The following is a 21696-nucleotide window of genomic DNA, read 5'->3' as shown; positions in this document are numbered from 1 at the left end:
CAAATTGCACAGAAACGAACAGGAAACATTTATACCTTCACTTTAGAACTCGGTTTTGAAAATCTGTAATCATCATCAGGAAATCTGTATTTAAAATGTTTGCTGAATGGCTTAACTTAAAGGCTTTCAAGGAAATTCTCCCCCCACCACCCCCCCCCCCCCCGACCAACCCCAAAGTTTTCATGACATAGCTGTGAAACACTCTCACACAAAATGAGTTTGATCTTGAATAGCAATGACATGCTTTGGTTAATCAAACAGCTTCATAGAACATTCAGCATCCAATTGGCAAGCCTGTAGCAACAGCTTAGAGAAGGAAACTGTTTTCCATTCCATTGAGACCATACTCTGTACAGTGTTGGTGCTGCCGAAGCAGACTACTTGGCTATTGGGCAAAATCCTGGACGGGTCGCCACTCCGACGCAGGATACTCGAATGGCTCAATCACACCAGCAAGCTGGTACTCATTTTGCTGACCTCAGAAGAATGACAGGCTGAGTCAACCCCACTTGGTATAATTTCAACGGCTGAGTGAGATTTGAACTCAGGACCTTAGGATCCCAAGCCTGCCACGAAATGGTTTTCAATTGCCATGATGATCAGAAAAACAACAACACCAACAACAGACAGAGCACAAATCTATATTTTTACCCAATTCTGCATACTTTGAATTGCAAAACATGTCATACCATTAATTTTTAAAATTATGAAAACTTGAGATGACATACTGTACGAGACATGAACGAGACATATGTACGACAAACTTTCAGAAAATGGCGGAATTGAGCTAATTCTACAAATGCAGGTTTTGTGGGGAAGAAACAGAAAGTACCAGTCACCTCCTTTCGGGATGTAAAAAACCCATGTCGGAACAGCTGTACACAGAAAGACATGATAGTGTTGATGGAGTAATCCACTGGCACATCTGTAAACATTCCAACATCCCGGTCCCAGAGCAATCATGGAAACACAAACCAAATCCGATCCTTGAAAATGAACCTATAATGCTCACGCACGACAAGATGATCCCATCAAGTGTGGACACTGCAAGCAAAGCATTGTGTCTGGTCATAGTGCTCAAACACAAAAAGGAAAAGTCAGCATTGTTGATTGAGGTTTCAGCTCCCAATGACTTTAGACTAAATGCTACAGAAATCAGGAAAAAAAAACATAACCCAAGTCTTATATATCGAGTGGGGGAAATGATTGAACGAGCAGGATAAAAGAGAAATAGTCTTTCATCTGGAAAGAGTAACTATTCCCATAGTTTGAAATCAAAATAACTGCTTTCTGCTACTGGGAAAGGGTTGGAACAGTCTCCTCTAAACAATATTGGATCCAGCAGGCAAGGCCCAAGTACAGCCAATCAGAAAAGAGCACAACAGCTCCTTCAAGGTCCCACATGGTTTGGAGGTACAGACAGTTACACAGATCAAGGGAGTGAATCATTACTTCGGCACCTTCTCAACGTTGACAAAGAACATTGGCGCTGCTCACAGGATCTCAGCAGCTTTTACAATGTGTCTACACAAAAAGCCATGCATTATACTCGATAAATTTGTGAACTGAATAAGAAATATCTAAAGTTATGTTTAATCATCCATCCATCCATCCATCCAATGGGACCATACTCAGTGCAGAGCGTTGGTGCTGCCTCAGCAGTCTCCTTTGCTATTTGACACAATCCTGGATGGGTCGCCACTCCGGCACTCATTTTTGCTGACCTTAGAAGGATGACAGGCAGAGTCAGCCCTATCTGGTATTAATTAAACAGCCAAGTGGGATTTAAACTCAGGATCCAAAGATCCCGAGCCCACCACCCTAACCAATAAGCCAAAACCAGGCATAAATGTTTAATCATGTCCTAATTAATATACTTAAGTTTTCCTGGAACTTATGTAACATTTCCAGGTTGTTAGAAAGTTTTAATCAAAAACGACAAATCAATAACAATTGAAGGCAGATGTATGTTTTACAGAAAGCAAATGTAACAGTATACATGGATAATTATGTTTACATGGGAATCCACTGAACTGCAGCATTTTACCGAAGTCCAAGTAATATTTTATGAGCGAGGAACGGTCTTTATTCATTCATTCACACTTTGGGCTGGCAACACCAATTACAAATGCTTAAAGAGGAAATTTTCTTTGTCACAACCAACATGAGATATTTCCCATTTTTTTTTTCTTTCCTTTTTTAAAAATCTGATTGCATAGGGCTAGGCTTAATTGGTTCTTAACATTTTTGCAAGAACGACAACTTCTCGTTTTCATGGAATTCTGACTGCATAACCAATATGTGAACAAAACTATTGTTCACAGAATTTATGCAGCTGTGCATAAGGTACATATGTATGCCACTGCAATATCAGTACATGTATTATCTGCTGAACATACTCTCTTCCAGCTGACGTTGACTTCCTTCCACTCAGAAATTAAACAATGGTGTCTAATGTCTTTCTCAAACTCAATGCAGCACATTATGTTACAGTGGGCAAAATTTCTGTCAAAATTTCAGTGTGAGCTCAAGTATTAGTGAACGCAGTGAGCTTCATACTTAACGCGTGCACGTGAGAGAATAGGAAACAACAACAACAACACAATACCCCTGGCTATTTGGAATCCGTGTCGTTAGCTATGACCTTTTGCTTCCGGTTGTTGTTAAACGCTGTGCGGTGTATAAACACGATTGGGTTTTATTTCTATCTTGTGAATATTACTTAACATGTGCACATGAGAGAATAGGAAACAACAAAAACAAAACAATACCCTGGCAATTGTGAATCCGTGTCGTTGGCTATGACCATTTTGCTTCCGTTTTTTTTTTTGCTTCTGGTTTTTTTTTGTTTCCGGTTTTTTTCATGGGGAATGATGCATTCCGGGAGATCATGACCGGAAGTGTTTATTTATTTATTCAATTATTTTTTTCCCAAAGTGAATTTAATACTTCCGAAAGTGATTTTGTTCATGACAGGAAGTGTTTATTTTGTATTTAACATTACCGGGAGTGATTTTGAAACTCTTTCCGGAACTTTTAATTTCTTTTATTCTTGACCAGAAGTGATCGTTTATTTATTTATTTATTCAATTATTTTTTTCCCAAAGTTAATTTTAATAAAGATATCTCCCGCATCATCAAAAAATATTTTTTAATCGTGATTTACATTATTTGATCGCTGATCCCGAATCCAGGCCAAAGTAACCGGAAATTGCATCAAAATCATCAGCTGTGCGGCGCTTACATGTACCACGGTATAGTTGGCAAGTATACAGTTGTGAACAAGTTTTATGTAAAGTCAGAAGCGAATGTAAGAAGAATTCTATGTTTGCTTCTAGGCTTTGCCTATTCCATATTAATTTCTTTATAAACTTTCATTTTATACAAGATGAAAAATTTTAGCATAATATTTTCAAAAAATTAACGAGAAAACCATTAGTCTGTGGGCATTAGTTTTAGTAAAAAAAGCAAAATTTTGGATAGATTCTTTGCACCCATGTTTAAACACATCGATAAACTTCACCGATTCAGAAAAAAGGGTGCCAATTAGCTTTTAGGGCCTCCATTTTCAATTTCAAAATGGCTGCCGTTTTTACCCTATATGTATGATTTTTCGGTAATTAACGTTATTTTTAACATATAATTAAAAGTGTGTGCAAATAGAGATTGGGTACCAAATGCATTGTAGTTGAGACAACTGTTCATCTGAACTCTGTTTGCATGGATTTCAACAGTTTTGATGTTAATGTCAAGAAATATTGGTATGAATGTGACACTTATTACTGGTATCTGACAAATATTTTCTGCTTGCAATATGATGCATATCCACTGTGAACCAAATAACTTACTGCTTTATTTCAGAAAATCAAAAATGCACAGTGGACATCCCATCCTATAAAATACTTAAGGCATTGAAATTTATGGCAAATTGTTAATTTCACTTATGGTTATGATTCCAGATTAACCATGGCGTCCTGTGGAGAACCATCATGTTAGAAGCGTGCAACGGAACCTTCCATTGACTTTCGAATCTGCTTGTTGTGTCAAGGAGACAAGTTCACTGACATTAAATGTGTTCATCAACTGGAGCATCTGCGACTACCAGAACTGGAATCATACCAATCATTGTTGGACAGTATAAGCAAGAGGGCTCAATATCAAAACCCTGAGTATGTTCATTTACATCAACAACTGAGTGGCATATCTGGAAAAGAACTGAACAACCAACATGCATTGTGGCACAAATCATGTCATGGTAAAGCAACACACAAGCAACACATTGAAAGAGACAAAGCTAGATATGACAAAGCAGTTTTATCTCAAGAATCAAGTATATCATCATACAGCAAAGTCAGTGGTCGCCCTCCCGCATCACAAACATCTAACACACCAAAGCAAGCAACTCCTGCATCTACCAGCACACGAACAAGATCTCGTTACCCTCCATTCCAAAAGGAACACTGTTTCTTCTGTCAAAACGAGAATATTTGTGGTGGTAAGACAGAACGCCTTATTACTTGTCGAAGTGTCGATATTAGAGTGTCAATCCAAAACATAGTTGATGTTAGCGGGAATGAACAATGGAAAGTAAACCTGGCAAACATCATAACTAATGGCAACTTTCTTTCAAGGGACATTAAATATCACAAAAATTGCCATACCATTAACTGGCGCAAGTACATACAAGCCAAAGAAAGAGTCAGCAACAGAGAACATCAGGCAGAAAATACAGTGGAATTTATTTCTGCAGAGATCGAGTTCAGTGCTAAATTGCAGGAATCTATAGATCAAGGAAGCATCCCACTAGAGACAAGAGCACAGTGATAAAGCTTCTGGAAGATCTTGTGGCCAATGGCACAGCTCAAGCTTCTGCACAACCTGCCGAGTTTGAAGAGGGATCTGAGACATGTCTTGTAGTTGATGGAATGGGAGTGGTACAGGAATTAATGGCAGTCAAAAATTTCAAGACTTGCAAAGAACTTGCAACATCCTTTGTCACACGCATTGACTCAAAGGCTCGTGGATATTGTCAAGTGCGAGTTATATTTGATAATTACACCAAGAATGCATCACTGAAGGAGCAGACTAGAGAGCGGCAGAAAGGCAAGCTGAAGGGAACGAAATCCTACATTGTTCAAGACTTAACAGGCATCAAAGACAAAAAGATGTTTCTCGCCAGCAGCAGCACAAAGAATTCACCAACTCTCTACCTTTCCCATCAGCTCATCCACTACAGTACCGTCAAGGTTATGACTGCAACATGGAAAGAGGTCATGACGAATTATGAAATTGAAACAATGACCGGTGTCAGCACACAGAAAGAGGCGGACACTCTTATAATTTACCATGCTGTAGAAGTTGCGAGCAATGGAATGAATGTCCACATATATTCACAAGACACTGATGTGCTACTTTTGGCTCTACGAAGAACACCACAACTTGGCAACCATTCTGCACTAATCATGGGCACAAGCGAAAGACGACGGAAAGTCTTCCTACAGCCTATATATGTATGACAAGCTTGGCCCAGAGAAATCAGCAGCTTTGATCAACTGGCAAGCTCTCACAGGCTGCGATACGACAGGACATATCCAAGGGAAGGGAAAGAAGGGGTGCTTTACAACTTTCTTGAAGGCATGCCCCACCATTCTGAGAGCACTAGCTGACCATGGCAAATGGGATGAGCCATCTGAAGAAGTTCTTCGTGGTTGTGAAGAGTTTCTTTGCTCTCTTTTCTCCCCAGTTGGATTCCACGTTGAGAAAGCAAAGATGCTGAGATGGTTTTTGTTCAAGCAACTCACAGATGAACAAGGAGTTGACAAACTGCCACCGACTCAGGGAGCATGGATTGAACATATACGCCATGCCCATGTCCAGTGTAATATCTGGCGCCAGGATATGGTATTGAACCCAACTTGTCTTGACCCTTTGACCTTGGGGTGGCGAAACCAAGACAAAAAGCTACTGATTGTTTTCTCAGGTTTCACCAGCTCCAGTCTCAGTGCTGCAGCTCGTCAGGTGTAACTTTGAGAAATCAAAATGTTCAAGAAGGTGCTCATGCAGAGGAAACAGTGTGGTCTGTACCGAACTTTGCAAATGTGGTGGGGAAGGCGACAGCTGTACGAACATAACACCACCAAGGATTGGCGAAGATCTAGAAGATGATTGAGGCAATGACAATTATAAATGTTTAATCAGTAACATTGACACTCCTGATTCATACATGTAGCATTTTCATACCTTTGAAAAAAAACTTATCCATCTTCTAATTGTATAACCGCCCAAATAAATTTATATTGAATGACATGCTTTGTATTATTTCTGTTAAATGTTTTGGAGGATTGGCAAAGAGTGTTCCAATCATAAATAGTGTTGTGGTTACCAAATTCGCAAACCACCATTCAGGTCCCTTAGGTGAGGTATCTCGGTAAGTGCATGTGTAGTTAGGCCCAAACCCGTTGTCTAGTGGGAATACATGTCATTTATGCGAGCTGCGACTCTTCAGGATAGCCGTTTTTCTTTTACTATCTTTATTTTGGACCAACCGCCATGATTACCACCACAACCACAACATCAACCACCAACCACAACGCCGCTTCACCACAACCGCCACGACCTTCCCGTCACACCTCGCAACCGTAGCATCGCCACCGTTCTTGCCCCGCTGTGGGTACCGGTGTTGGATTCGTGCAGAGCGCGCGTCGAACAGCGTGTACAAAATCACGGATTTTGTGCTTCAAAAACGGATCAAAAACGACACACGCCCACTTTTTGCCGTCCAATCGGTGAGCGAGGGGCGATTTGGCCCCGCCTCCAGAACGATCGATATATGCAAATTTGTGGATCAAAAAGCCTTCACGCCCACTTTTTCTCGGGCCAATGGGGAGCGAGGTGAAAGGTCAAAGGGAGGGGGTCAAAGGCAAAGCTACGGGGGGATAAAAGGACGGTGTTCGTCAGTCAGGAGAGTCGAGATCGAGAAGGAGTCGGAACGGAGGGGACGAGTGTGGAAGTCTGGAGCCCGAAGCCTGCAGTAGCTGGAGAAGCTGAAGAGAGTCGGACGAGGGGGTGCTCGCGTCGGTGCCAGGAGCTGCACGCCCGAGGGAGGCCGGCAGCGCGACCTGGCCGAGGTGGAGACGCACACCAGGGATAATAAAGATCCTCTATACCCCGAGCATCAGCAACCCCTCCTGTTTCCCCCCGCGCTGAGATAGTGCGACCAAGGGGGCCCCTTTTCCCACCCCCCTGCCTGACACTGTCCGCGAGGCCCGCGGAGAGAGGCGCCATCGCCGCTCCGCGTCTCATCACCAGACGGGTAGGCGCGACCCGGTCTCGGCCTCAGGCCCGCCTCATTCTTGAGGTATTTCTTTTCCTTGGTTTTGGGTATGTGTTGTCGGCGCCGTCTGTGAAGTAGAATTGTATAAGTGTTGCCGTGTACTCGGTAGTCGGTATTAGCTCTGCACTGTGTTTTCACTTTTATATTTGCTTTTTGTGTAAATGGAAGTGTGTTTTCTTTTTTTTGTGTGCTTTTGGTGGAATTGTATTTGTGTGCTTCCCGTGTGCCGAGAATAAATGTGCTTTATTGTTGAACTGTTCTCCCGCTTCGCTTCGTCTTTTCCCCCATTGAACCCTCATCTTGCTTCACGTAAAGGGTTGGTAGTGGGCTGAATACGCCCGATAATTAATCGAACCGTCGAGGTCGACGATAACACCGCTCGGTTATTCTGATAGTACGGAACGGGTCGCTTAAGTGGCCCGTGTCCGAAGTCGACCTGCGGCGAGGTGCGATCGCCCGGTCTACCCTCCGCGTGGGTACTTAGGTAGGTCGAATTTGGCGAGCAACCCTATCCCACGCGGGGGCTGATTGGCTCGATCGCGGTGAGACCGAAAGGTCCACCCGTGACTGGTTCCCGGCGTTAGTCCGAGAGGGTCACGACTGGATTGTCCGTCCGGTGGGCGACGTGCCGCAATTCGAGTTACGTGGCCGTCAGCACGCCGGCGGGCGCGAATCCGCAACAATATGTTGTTATTATTGGAATCCTCCTGTGCCAAAACATATGATTAGATAACAAAAACATCTTCTTATGTCTATTGGTTCAAAAGTAATGGTATTTTACATAGAAAACCCCCAAAATCAGGCGGCCATCTTGAATTTTTCCCAATATTTAGAGCATTTCCAAGTGCTCTTAGTTTGCTTCTAATGAATCTTTGTCCTCTTTATATGAGTTTAGATAAAATAAAATAAATATTGTATGACATTTGAATGAATAGTTATGGTTAATTTGCAATATTATTTTTAAAAGAAGATTTTTGGCAGTGGCAATTTTGAAATTCAAAATGGAGGCCCTAAGTGTTAATGGAAAAACTAGCACCCTTTTTTTCTAAACCAGTGAAGTTTCTAGATGTGTTTAGACATGGGTGCCACGAATCCAGAAAATGTTACATAAGCCCACGGACTACATGTTTTGTTCAACCAACGATCTACTGTGCATGGCCTGAAGCAAAGTAGATGGCGCTGGAAGTTCTCTCAAAGTCGAGTATTCAAAATGGCATTGAAGGAGACCGAAAATTCAAAGCCACTATGACATATTACAAGTTTTGGCAAGAAAACATGGCGAGTGCAATTCCATGTCGTCTTGTCACATAACCAAGCACCTATAAAAGTGATCTCCAACTCACAAAACTCATAATGCAGCATTTTATAAGAGGGCCTGAAAGTCGCTTTACCCCTGCTAAATTTCTCGCATCTCCCTCCTTTCTCCTCCACCCTCCTCCGAAAGAGTAAAGTGACTTTCAGGACACCCTGTAAAATAGCTCTTACATATTTGGACATATGTGACTAGATGTATAAACTGTAAAACAGTCAATAACAATCTTAATCTGACACTGTCATATGAATCTTAAAGTACCAGAATAAGCAATTCAAAAGTCACTGCAACAGCAACTGCAGTGTGCATATCAAGTGCCAAGACAGGAAACCTTCAATGCTTGGAATCTGTGAATATTTTTCCAATCTACATATTTTGATTGCACGGAGAAATAGTGGTGGTTTTGGTATGCCATTAGCCAATTGATAACAAAATTATTTTCTGATTAGTGTTAATTAATTTAATTATGCAATTGATCAATCAATTATTGCACAGGGCTCCCTCCCAATTCCATTTGAATGTGCTGCATGGCGAGTCTGTATCATTTGTACACTTAAACTAAGCATCATTTGTACACATTCACCTAAGAAGTACATTTGTACACATTTACCTCAGAAGTACATTTGTACACATAAACTAAGTATCATTTGTACACATTCACCTCAGAAGTACATTTGTTCACATCAACTAAGTACCATTTAAACACATTTACGTCAGAAGTACATTTGTTCACATAAACTAAGTACCATTTGGACACATTCACCTCAGAAGTACATTTGTACACATAAAATAAATACCATTTGTACACATTTACCTCAGAAGTACATTTGTACACAAACTACATACCATTTGTACACATTCACCTCAGAAGTACATTTGTACACATAAACTAAGTATTATTTGTGCAGATTCACCTCAGAAGTAGATTTGTACACATAAACAAGTACCATTTGTATACATTTACCGAAGAAGTACATTTGTACACATAAACTGAATACCATTTGTACACATTTACCTCAGAAGTACATTTGTACACATTAACTAAATACCATTTGTACACATTTACCTCAGAAGCACATTTGTACACATAAACCAAGTATTATTTGTACACATAAACTAAGTATTATTTGTACAGATTTACCTCAGAAGCACATTTGTTCACATATACTTAGTACTATTTGTACAGGTTCACCTCAGAAGTACATTTGTTCAGATAAACTAAGTACCATTAGTACACATTTATCTCAGAAGTACATTTGTAGACATAAACTAAGTACCATTTGCACACATTTACCTCAGAAGTACATTTGTACAAATAAACTAAGTATCATTTGTACACATTTACCTCATAAGTACATTTGTACATATAAAATAAGTACTGTAGTGTCCAAGGTGCAGACAGACGCGGGAGTGAGGTAGCGACTCCGCTTTATTGCCCGATCGGATGCATACGACAACCCCGAGCGGGCGAGTCATGATATAGTAAACCCAACCAAGTGATACAGCACAAGTACCATTTGTACACTTTCACCTCAGAAGTACATTTGTACAAAAAAACTAAGTACCATTTGTACACATTCAACTCAGAAGTACATTTGTACACATAAACTAAGTACAATTTGTACACATTTCACTCAGACGTACATTTGTACACATAAACGAAGTACCATTTGTACACATTTACCTCAGAAGTAAATTTGTTCACATAAACTAAGTACCATTTGTACACATTTTCCTCAGAAGTAAATTTGTTCACATAAACTAAGTATTATTTGTACACATTCACCTCAGGAGTACATTTGTACAAATAAATTAAGTACCATTTGTACACATTCACCTCAGAAGTATATTTGTACACAGGTCAGGTATGGGAGCATGTGCCAGAACAGCGCGTCGCTGCGTCCACTTTCCGCCGGTACTCCAGGGGCCTCCGTCTGGCCATCCCCCAGGCAGATGCCAGGCCCATCCCCATCTCCTTGAGATGATGGTCAACCTGCTGCAACCATGAGGCACGTGGTCGGCCCACTGGCCTCCTCCACTCATGAGACTCCCTCGCTGAGAGAATCTGGTGAGCAGGATCAGCGTCAGGAAAACGAGCCACATGTCCATACAGCCGCAGCTGACGCTCACGGACTATGCAGGTAACAAATCTCATCCGAGTCTCTCTCAGCAACCGCTCGTTGGACACAAAATCCGACCAGCGATAGCCAAGGATTCTCCGAAGAGACCTGGTACCAAAGGAATTAAGTCTCCGTCTCAGATCCTTGGTCAAAGTCCAAGTCTCGCACCCATAGAGCAAGACTGGAAGTACCAAGGACCTGAAGACTCGGACTTTCGTCCTCCCGCACAGGTACCGGCAGCGCCACACCCCATGATCCAGTGAATCCATGACTTCAGGCCCGACCCAGACCCCCATAGCCCTCCGGCTCACAACCTGCGGAGACATGAATATCACTGCCAAGGTAAGTGAATCTATCCACGACCTCAACATCCTCACCACAAACAGACACAGACAGGACAGCAGCATCCAAGATGTCACCGAAAGCCTGGATCTTAGTTTTGACCCAAGAAATCCAGAATCCCAACGGCTCCGAATTCCTCATTCAGCACCTCGAGGGCCCCCAAGAGAATGTCTAAAGTCTCCGCAAAGATGACTGCATCATCTGCAAAATCAAGGTCCGAGATCTTGACATTGCCAAACGATGCACCGCAACTTGATCTCTCCGACATCCTCCCAAAAATCCAGTCCATACAAGTGCTGAAAAGTGTGGGGGCAAGTACACATCCCTGACGAACTCCAGTAACAACTGGAAATAAGTCAGAGATGGTACCACCACACTTCACAGCACTCTCAGTACCAGAGTAGAGTTCAGACATCAGATCGATCAGTTTCGGTGGCACCCCACGAAGACCAAGAATCCTCCAGAGGACATCCCCATTCACTGAATCGAACGCTTTACAGAGATCAACATAGGCTACAAGCAGCCCCTGCCGAAACTCTCGTCTGCGTTCGGTGAGGACACGAAGTGCAAGGATACGGTCAATCGTTGACCTCTTTGGTGTAAAGCCTGACTGCTCTGGACGCTGGTGCTCAAGCAGATGGTGGCGAACCCTATCAAGAATTATCCGAGCAAAGACCTTGCCCGGCACTGAGAGCAGCGTCACCCCTCGGCAGTTGTTGCAGTCTTGGCGATCACCCTTCCCTTTCCAGAGAGGGACAACAAGGCCCCTCTTCCAGTCAGTTGGGATGATGCCTGTGTTCCAGCCAGAGCACAAAACTGCATGCAACGACACGAGTGCAGCATTTCCACCAGCCTTGAGAAGTTCAGCATGGATGCCACAGATCCCTGGAGCTTTGCCCCGTTTCAACTGGTTCACCGCAGCCCATGTTTCCACAAGCGATGGTGGACCACAGTTGATTCGAGGGTCAGCAACAGGGATTGTAACACCCTTGACGTCCAACTCGACAGCTGGGGGATCAGCCTGGTACAACCGCTCAAAGTAACCGGCCCAGCGGGCCTTCACTTCAGACTCCTCTGTCAAGAGCCTACCACTCTCTGCTCGAACTGCAGTGCTCCGAGGGATGGGCTTGGATGAACGTAATGCGCGAATTCCCCTGTAAGCGGGACAAGAATCACCTGTCCACAGGTGATGCTCTACCCCCTCACAGATTCCTCGCACATAGGCCTCCTTGTCCACCCTCAGTGCACGTCCAGTTTTACGCCTCAGCTCCCTGAACAGCTCAGCTCTGCCATTCAGCCTGGCCCTGCGACTCTGGTCAATGGTATCCAGTGTCCCTTGAGAGACAAAATTCTTCTTTGCCCTGCGGTGAACTCCAAGGCATCCACCGGCAACATCAAGGACGGTGGTCTTGAAGGTGCTCCACAACTCTTCAGGACCCCCAAAAGCACCCAGACCCCCCAAGTGTCCACTCAGCCTGTTCGCAAACTCCTCAGCTACTCTCTCATCCCTGAGCTAGGTAACATCCAGCCTAGGCTGGGATGGTACCATTCTCCAGGATTTAAGCTGCAGCTTTAGAGTTGCTACAACAAGCCTGTGGTCAGTATTGAGGAACTGAGCACTCCGGTAGACCCTGCAGTTCTGGATCATCCTCCAACGACCGTCAATGAGGACATGGTCAATCTCCTTTGCCACACCGCCAGCGTAGGAATACCAAGTCCAGCGATGAGCTTGTGGGCGCTGAAACCATGAACCAGCCACCCTAAGTCCATGACTTCTTGCAAAGTCAAGGAACTTAGTGCTATTCTGGTTCATAGTTCCTGACCCATGGGGACCAACACACACCTCATAACCATCCCTATCAGTTCCAGTCGATGCATTGAAATCCCCCAAGACAAGAAGTGTATCTCGTCTGGGGCACTGATCAACCACAGACTCGAGCGTGGCGTAGAATGCATCCTTCACGGTGAGATCACTCGCCTCAGTCGGAGCATAAACAGAGACCAGGGAAATGACACCTAAGGAGTGACGAATCCTTAATCTCCGTTGACCGGTGTTACCTCAATTATCATTGGGGTCAGCTTATTGGACACAGCTACAGCAACTCCTTGGGTATGGTAACCATCAGAGCGACCAGACCAATAGTAGGTGTAACCACCCACCATTATCTCACCGCAATCCGGTCTCCGAACCTCAGAGAGAGCTGCAATCCCGATGTCCAAACGCTTGAGCTCAGATGATAACAGAGACAGGTGATCATCCTCTCTTAGGGATAGGACATTCCAGGCACCCACCCGAAGGGACCGCCTCAGGTTAACCCAAGGAGACCGCCGTCTGGTGGACGACACCTCAGCACCACTCCGACACACTCTCCCGCAATCTGACCCAGGGATGTTACCCCGTGGTTTCCCTCCTATCATCAAAGATTGGGGGTCCCGAAGGCTTTGCCCCAATCCTGTCATCCGGTGAGCTGCCCTGCGAAGGGAAGCTGCACAGGAGGTACTCCCACGGAGTGGGTTTTCAGATTTTTTTACGTTTTGCGGAATGAAGGGTTTTACGGTGGCCGGAGTGCAAATCCTGCCACCAATCTCCTAATAAGAAGTAACCCAACTGCAGGAGGACGTCCGCAGACACAGTTGGGCACTAGATATGGATGGCCGTTGGCTCACAAGGAGCTCCTCCGCCCTTTGACAGGTTTTGTTTTTAATCCTGCTGGGTGTCCATATCAAAACACCCTCCTCACCAGAAAACCTGGTGGGGGAGACGGTTTAGTTGCCGACAACCCGACCATGGAACAGGTTCGTACAGGTTTACATGGTACCTGTAGCAGGTCACAGATAGAACCTGACCTGACTTCGCCACATTTGTACACATTCACCTCAGAAGTACATTTGTTCACATAAACTAAGTATTATTTGTACACATTTACCTCCAAAGTACATTTGTACACATAAACTAAGTACCATTTGTACACATTCACCTCAGAAGTACATTTGTACAAGTAAACTAAGTACCATTTGTACAAATTCAACTCAGAAGTACATTTGTACACATAAACTAAGTACCATTTGTACACATTCACCTCAGAAGTACATTTGTACACATCGAACTCAGAAGTACATTTGTTCAGATAAACTAAGTATTATTTGTACACATTTACCTCAGAAGTACATTTGTACACATTTACCTCAGAAGTACATTTGTACACATAAACTAAGTATTATTTGTACACATTTACCTCCAAAGTACATTTGTACACATAAACTAAGTACCATTTGTACACATTCACCTCAGAAGTACATTTGTACAAGTAAACTAAGTACCATTTGTACAAATTCACCTCAGAAGTACATTTGTACACATAAACTAAGTACCATTTGTACACATTCACCTCAGAAGTACATTTGTACACATCAAACTCAGAAGTACATTTGTTCAGATAAACTAAGTATTATTTGTACACATTTACCTCAGAAGTACATTTGTACACATTTACCTCAGAAGTACATTTGTACACATTTACCTCAGAAGTACATTTGTACACATAAACCAAGTATCATTTGTACACATTTACCTCAGAAGTACATTTGTTCACAAAAACTAAGAATTATTTGTAAACATTTACCTAAAAAGTACATTTGTTCACATAAACTAAGTCTTATTTGTGCACATTTACCTCAGAAGTACATTTGTACAAATAAACTAAGTACATTTGTACACATTTTCCTCAGAAGTACATTTGTTTGCATAAACTAAGTATTATTTGTACACATTTACCTCAGAAGTACATTTGTAGAAATAAACGAAGAACCATTTGTACACATTCACCTCAGAAGTACATTTGTTCACATAAACTCAGTTCCATTTGTACACATTTACCTCAGAAGTACATTTGTACACATAAAATAAGTACCATTTGTACACATATACCTCAGAAGTTCATATTCACCTCAGAAGTACATTTGTTCACATAAACTAAGTATCATTTGAACACATTTACCTCAGAAGTACATTTGTTCACATAAACGAAGTATCATTTGTACACATTTCCTTCAGAAGTACATTTGTTCACATAAACTTAGAATTATTTAAGACACATTCACCTCAGAAGTACATTTGTTCACATAAACTAAGTATCATTTGTACACATTTACCTCCAAAGTACATTTGTACACATAAACTAAGTACCATTTGTACACATTCACCTCAGAAGTACATTTGTACAAGTAAACTAAGTACCATTTGTACAAATTCACCTCAGAAGTACATTTGTACACATAAACTAAGTACCATTTGTACACATTCACCTCAGAAGTACATTTGTACATATTTACCTCAGAAGTACATTTGTACACATTTACCTCAGAAGTACATTTGTACACATTTACTTCAGAAGTACATTTGTACACATTTACCTCAGAAGTACATTTGTTCACAAAAACTAAGTATTATTTGTGCACATTTACCTCAGAAGTACATTTGTACAAATAAACCAAGTACATTTGTACACATTTACCTCAGAAGTACATTTGTACACATAAAATAAGTACCATTTGTACACATATACCTCAGAAGTTCATATTCACCTCAGAAGTACATTTGTTCACATAAACTAAGTATCATTTGAACACATTTACCTCAGAAGTACATTTATTCACATAAACTTAGAATTATTTGAGACACATTTCCCTCAGAAGTACATTTGTACAAATAAACTAAGTACATTTGTACACATTTACCTCAGAAGTACATTTCTTCACATAAACTCAGTTCCATTTGTACACATTTACCTCAGAAGTACATTTGTACACATAAAATAAGAACCATTTGTACACATTCACCTCAGAAGTACATTTGTACACATAAAATAAGAACCATTTGTACACATATACCTCAGAAGTTCATATTCACCTCAGAAGTACATTTGTTCACATAAACGAAGTATCACTTGTACACATTTACCTCAGAAGTACATTTGTACACATTTCCCTCAGAAGTACATTTGTTCACATAAACTAAGTATTATTTGTACACATTTACCTCAGAAGTACATTTGTTCACATAAACTTAGAATTATTTGAGACACATTTCCCTCAGAAGTACATTTGTACACATTTACCTCAGAAGTACATTTGTACCAAATAAACTAAGTACCATTTGCACACATTTACCTCAGAAGTACATTTGCACACATTCACCTCAGAAGTACATTTGTACAAATAAACTAAGTACCATTTGCACACATTTACCTCAGAAGTACATTTGCACACATTCACCTCAGAAGTACATTTGTACAAATAAACTAAGTGCCATTTGTACACATTCACCTCAGAAGTACATTTGTTCACATAAACTCAGTTCCATTTGTACACATTTACCTCAGAAGTACATTTGTTCACATTAACTAAGTATCATTTGTACACATTTACCTCTTTTTCTTGTGATTTATATTGTTGCGGTTCTGGAAACTGCATGCTTCTAAGGCAATGGCATCCATCATGCAGTGATCCCCAGACAGTTATTTCATTAATATACATGCAGTTAGACCCTTCCCTTCATGTCTAATGGGTCAAATGGGACGAAGTGCGTTGTTGTATGGATCTCATAGTTGGGTCTGATTATATCTCTATCTTCATTCCAACTCTTTTCCTCTTATTCCTGAAGTAAATCCAAGCAGGCACCGCACACAGACGGCCACTTCTGAAAACCACAGCAACACCCTCTCACTATAAAAAAAAGTGTCCTCGTGGAGGCCAGTCGAAGCCTCGACCACATGACGGCTCTGCTGCAAGAATACAGCGTCAAGGAGGATAGTAGAACCAAATAATAAACGCCAATGCTGAACAGGACCCACGAGGCACATTCTTTTCAACCCATTTCTGCATCTACTAATTATATCCAATTCTTTCCTTCAATCCATGACACAGATCAGGGCCAGAACCACGCACACCACCGCCTGTGAAGATCACCACTGTGAAAGATAACCGAATGCACAATGGCGGACCTGCGCGCAGCCCCGTGATAATTTATCATTATACAGTACAGGGCACGAAGAGCGCACCTCTTCATTCGGGTCTGCGTGCTGATTACAATGGCATTTTATCATCGTACAGTACGGAGCACGAAGAGCGCACCTCTTCATTCAGGTCTGCGCGCTGATTATAATGGCATCTTAAAAACGCATTGCACGGGACACGCATGGTGCACATCTTTGTTCGGGTCTGCATGCTGGTTCACAACGGCGTCTTACCATCGATTCTCGCCCGCCACCGCGGCCACCAATGTCTCCCACGGACGGCAGACCAATGTCCTCCTGCACCTCCACCTCAATGCAGCTGCCACCAAGTAGAGGCATGCTATACGGCCCGGATCGCTCGGGCCGCATGGCGTGCGGATGGGACAAGCGCATTGATCGGCGCCAAACGCAGTGTGCCGGGGGAGCCCGGGCGGGCATGCGGGACCGGCGTGGCCCTCGGCCAGTCGCCGGAGCATGGCCCCAGAGTTCAGTGCAAAGCTATTCATATCACGGGGTTCAGAGCGAGACGATCCCACAGCTCGGCGAGGTATCGCGGGATGCACCAGTGAGGCCGCTTCCGGCCATGACAGCCGGGTCGTTTGGTGGCCGGGGCCCAATGGGAGCGCCTGATTTGGGTGACGACGTATCGCTTCGGGGCGGCGCCCCACCCTGCACCGCGGGCCTATAAATAATGGATCGCGAAGCCGTCCAGGTAGTTGTGGTCATACTCATCTTCCTTGCCTGGCTTTGGATTGGTCTCTGCGTGCACCTGCTGCCCTTTCTTCTTCTTCACCCACTCGCCGATGGCTCCACAAACCTGCCGCTGGCTCCACCAACTATCTGCTGGCTCCACCAACTCCCCCCTGGCTCTGCCTGCTGCACCCAGTCATCTTCTTCACATACTTGTTGCTGACTCCACCCACCCGCCTGCTGCAACCCGTCTATTTCTTCTTTGCCCAATCTTCTTCTTCTTCACACATTCGTCGCTGGCTCCAACCACTCGCTCCCGACTCCGCCTTCTCCACCCACTCTCCGCTGGCTCCACCCACTCGGAGCTGGCTCCACCTAAAATCCCTCCCTCACGCCTGACGGTCGCGCCCATTCTCCGAATCGGCGCAGACACTGCACTGTAGCCATGAAGGAGACGATGCGCCAACTATCAAGGAGGGATCATTCAGCGGAGCATCCCCCCAAAAATTACTGGGTGGTGTGGTCGGTCAATCTTTAAAGGTATTACGAAACCGTTAGCCTCATCTCTTCTCCTTTTTGCTCATTATCTCTTCTTCATCGGTGTGTGTGTATGTGCATGTGTATGTGCGTGTGTGTGTGTGTGTGTGTGTGTGTGTGTGTGTGTGTGTGTGTGTGTGTGTGTGTGTGTGTGTGTGTGTGTGTGTGTGTTTTATGGCGCATGTTCTCGCTTCAGTTAAGATTGCAGAAGAATTACATCGGGATAAGTCTGCTCTGTGTCTGCTTTAGTAAGTTACTTGTTTTGTTGTCGCACCAAACATTTCTCTCTCTCGCTGCTTTACATGCAACAATAAACTACCTTCACTGTGCCACATATTTTTCCTTGCCTGCCTGTAATAAATCCTTCGTAGAAATGTTCCTAGCTCGTTTTTGTCTTTTCTTTCAGTGATCCAGCATGGTCCGTATCCTAGCCTAGCCAGGACTTTATTCCCAATGATCCGTTCCTTTTAGCTTGTACGTTCTTTGGCAGTGTCGCTCAGCTGCATCTGATCCGGTAAGGTGACCCGGTTCAGACAAGGTTCAGACACGAGGATGCGTCCCCCGGTAATTCGGTCACGTGATTATTTTTCGGTAACCGATATTAGACGGAGGACCCCAAGTCACGAGGTTGAGTTTTGGCATTCACAGTCGGTTCACGACCCGCCGCGCCACGGAGTTATCCATGTGCGACGGCCTGCAATTCCGGGGAGTCTGGTGGGAACCCGAAATAGCTTCCCGCCCCTAGTGGTCTTCTCACCTGACCCCTGGCCACAACAATATATTTGGCATGGTGGCAGTGTCCTTTAAACGTATCTCTAGTTGTTTTAATATTTAATTTGTCATACTTTTTTTTATGCCTACGGAATGTCTAATTTCTATAACGGTGGGCAGGTCTAAATAATTTAGTGTCCAAAACTTTCATAGGTTTTGCACATTTGTAACAGAATCTAAAATTATTTCCTTTCATCTGAAACAGTGGGTCCAAACCATTGGTAGGTGGATCCGTGGGAAATCAAAGGCCACGACGAGCCATCCATGAGGCAATCGCCTCACAGAACCACCAAATGGCATCAAATGTCAGATAAGGGGGGAGAGGGGGAGTACCATTAGCCTCACAGCACCATAAAACCGATTTAACCTGTTTACAATACGGCAGCCAGGATCGCTTATCGAGCTAACAAGTTTCAGAGATTTAAAATGCATCTGATGACTTACTTATCATGGCAAGCCAACTAATCTTGTCCCTACTAATATTGTCCCCACTAATCTTGTCCTCACTAATATTGTCTCCACTAAACTTGTTCCCACTTATATTGTCCCCACTAATATTGTCCCCACTAATCTTGTCCCTACTAATATTGTTCCCACTAATATTGTCCCCACTAATATTGTCCCCACTAATCTTGTCCCCACTAATATTGTCCCTACTAATATTGTCCCCACTAATATTGCCCCCACTAATCTTGTCCCCACTAATCTTGTCCCCACTAATATTGTCTCCACTAATCTTGTTCCCACTAATGTTGTCCCCACTAATCTTGTCCCCACTAATATTGTCCCCACTAATATTGCCCCCACTAATCTTGTCCCCACTAATATTGTCCCCCCTAATCTTGGCCCTATTAATATTGTCCCCACTAATCTTGTCCCCACTAATATTGTCCCCACTAATATTGACCCCACCAATCTTGTCCCCACTAATATTGTCCCCACTAAGCTTGTCCCCACTAAGCTTGTCCCCACTAATATATGCCCCCATTAATCTTGTCCCCACTAAGCTTGTCCCCACTAATCTTGTCCCCACTAATATTGTCCCCACTAATCTTGTCCCTCCTAATATTGTCCCTACTAATATTGTCCCCACTAATCTTGTCCCCACTAATATTGCCCCCACCAATCTTGTCCCCACCAATCTTGTCCCCACCAATCTTGTCCCCACTAATATTGTCCCCACTAATATTGTCCCCACTAATATTGTCCCCACTAATCTTGTCCCCACTAAGCTTGTCCCCAATCTTGTCCCCACTAATCTTGTCCCCACTAATCTTGTCCCCACTAATCTTGTCCCCACTAATCTTGTCCCCACTAATATTGTCCCCACTAGTATTGTGAACCTCACGACGCTTTCCCCTTATTAAAGTCACGGTCGAGCATTTAAATTCGCTATCCTCTCGCAACATCGCACAACGTTGGTACTGTATTTGTAAAGACCAGCTTTAACATGACATGACATGACATGACATGACATGATATGGTATGATATATGATATTCACTGCAAGCAACAGAGGAGCAAACTTCCAGGGCCCTCACTGCCACACGTAAACATGCATGGAGGTAGGTTTTCGAGTCTTGAACGGAGACCACTGGGTACCTGGTTATAATATGTCTGCTTCACGTCTTGCACACACATTGGGCATCAGAGGCCTCCTTTATCCCCTCCAATTGCACAACACCCCGAGTCACACCACAGCATCACACACCTCATGGTCCTCTGTTGTCATCAACCTGGCAACGACCGGAAGTCAGATCGTTTGGCAGTTGCTTCGAAATTGTTCGATCGTTTAATGATCCATTTCTAAGCTTAGTTTAACCTGTAGCCTGTAAGTTATATTAGTTTCGTTATAAAGATATTGTAATAATAACCCTTGAACTATTCAAAAAAAAAGAGACCACCACGTATAATAAATTATACACCGCCTATTAAATTTTTCCCGAATCTGTAATGGTAAGAACGCAACAGAACATACAAGTCGTGATAATGATAATCACCGAAATAGCAAATTACGTAATAACAGAATAAATTAGTGGATGCGTTCCGTTAGCAAGCAGCTTGCTATCGCTTTCCTACCCAGCCGTTCCGTATCAACCGATTTGCAAGATATTCGCATCGCCGCTCGCCAAGTGCAACAAGCAAATTAAGAGAAGTTCTTCGTCACGTGAGCAAAAATGGCCGCTGCAGTCCGATTCAAAACGGTACAACGAACTACATCCAATAAAATGTTCATAGGTACACTATTGTACCCCGTTATGAATACTCATGAAATTATTTAAATGTGCATTTCATACTTTGTTAGTTCTACTTTTCATCCTAATTCGTCATGATCTCCGAACATGTAAATTGCAAACACTCCCAAAATGCATAGCGGTAATGTATATATAGATAAGCTTGGCAGGGGACTCCTCCTTCTGATTCCCCATTTATTTATCATTCTTTTCCTCTTCCTCTACAGCCGCTGTTAACGCAATAAATTAGTTTGGGAAAGTTGTCATAAGAGGATCGAGTAAAAGTGGAGTATTTGAAACTTTGAACGTGGATATGGGGTGTGTTCAGCGACTCATCTGCTTGG

The 21696-nt window shown here is 43.2% G+C and overlaps 1 protein-coding gene across 6 annotated transcripts in view; it reads right to left on the bottom strand.

The window, feature by feature from the left end:
• The window catches only part of MCM3AP (minichromosome maintenance complex component 3 associated protein), a 140971-nt gene extending 119752 nt beyond the window's left edge, over positions 1-21219 (bottom strand). Inside the window, exon 1 of one of the 6 annotated variants that reach the window (XM_085869667.1) lies at positions 21198-21219. The gene's annotated coding sequence lies outside the window, so the exon portion shown is untranslated. Of the gene's footprint in view, positions 1-839; positions 3376-20720; positions 20944-21197 lie in introns of those variants that run through there. The other 5 variants (XM_085869666.1, XM_085869665.1, XM_085869669.1 and 2 more) reach the window with 5 other exon arrangements.
• Positions 21220-21696: the final 477 nt, after the last annotated feature.

This window comes from Eptatretus burgeri, chromosome 2 (genome assembly GCF_056783735.1).
Source record: "Eptatretus burgeri isolate ZD-2024b chromosome 2, Ebu_testis_v1, whole genome shotgun sequence".
NCBI lineage: Eukaryota > Metazoa > Chordata > Myxini > Myxiniformes > Myxinidae > Eptatretus > Eptatretus burgeri.
This window is presented reverse-complemented; position numbering and strand designations above follow the sequence as displayed.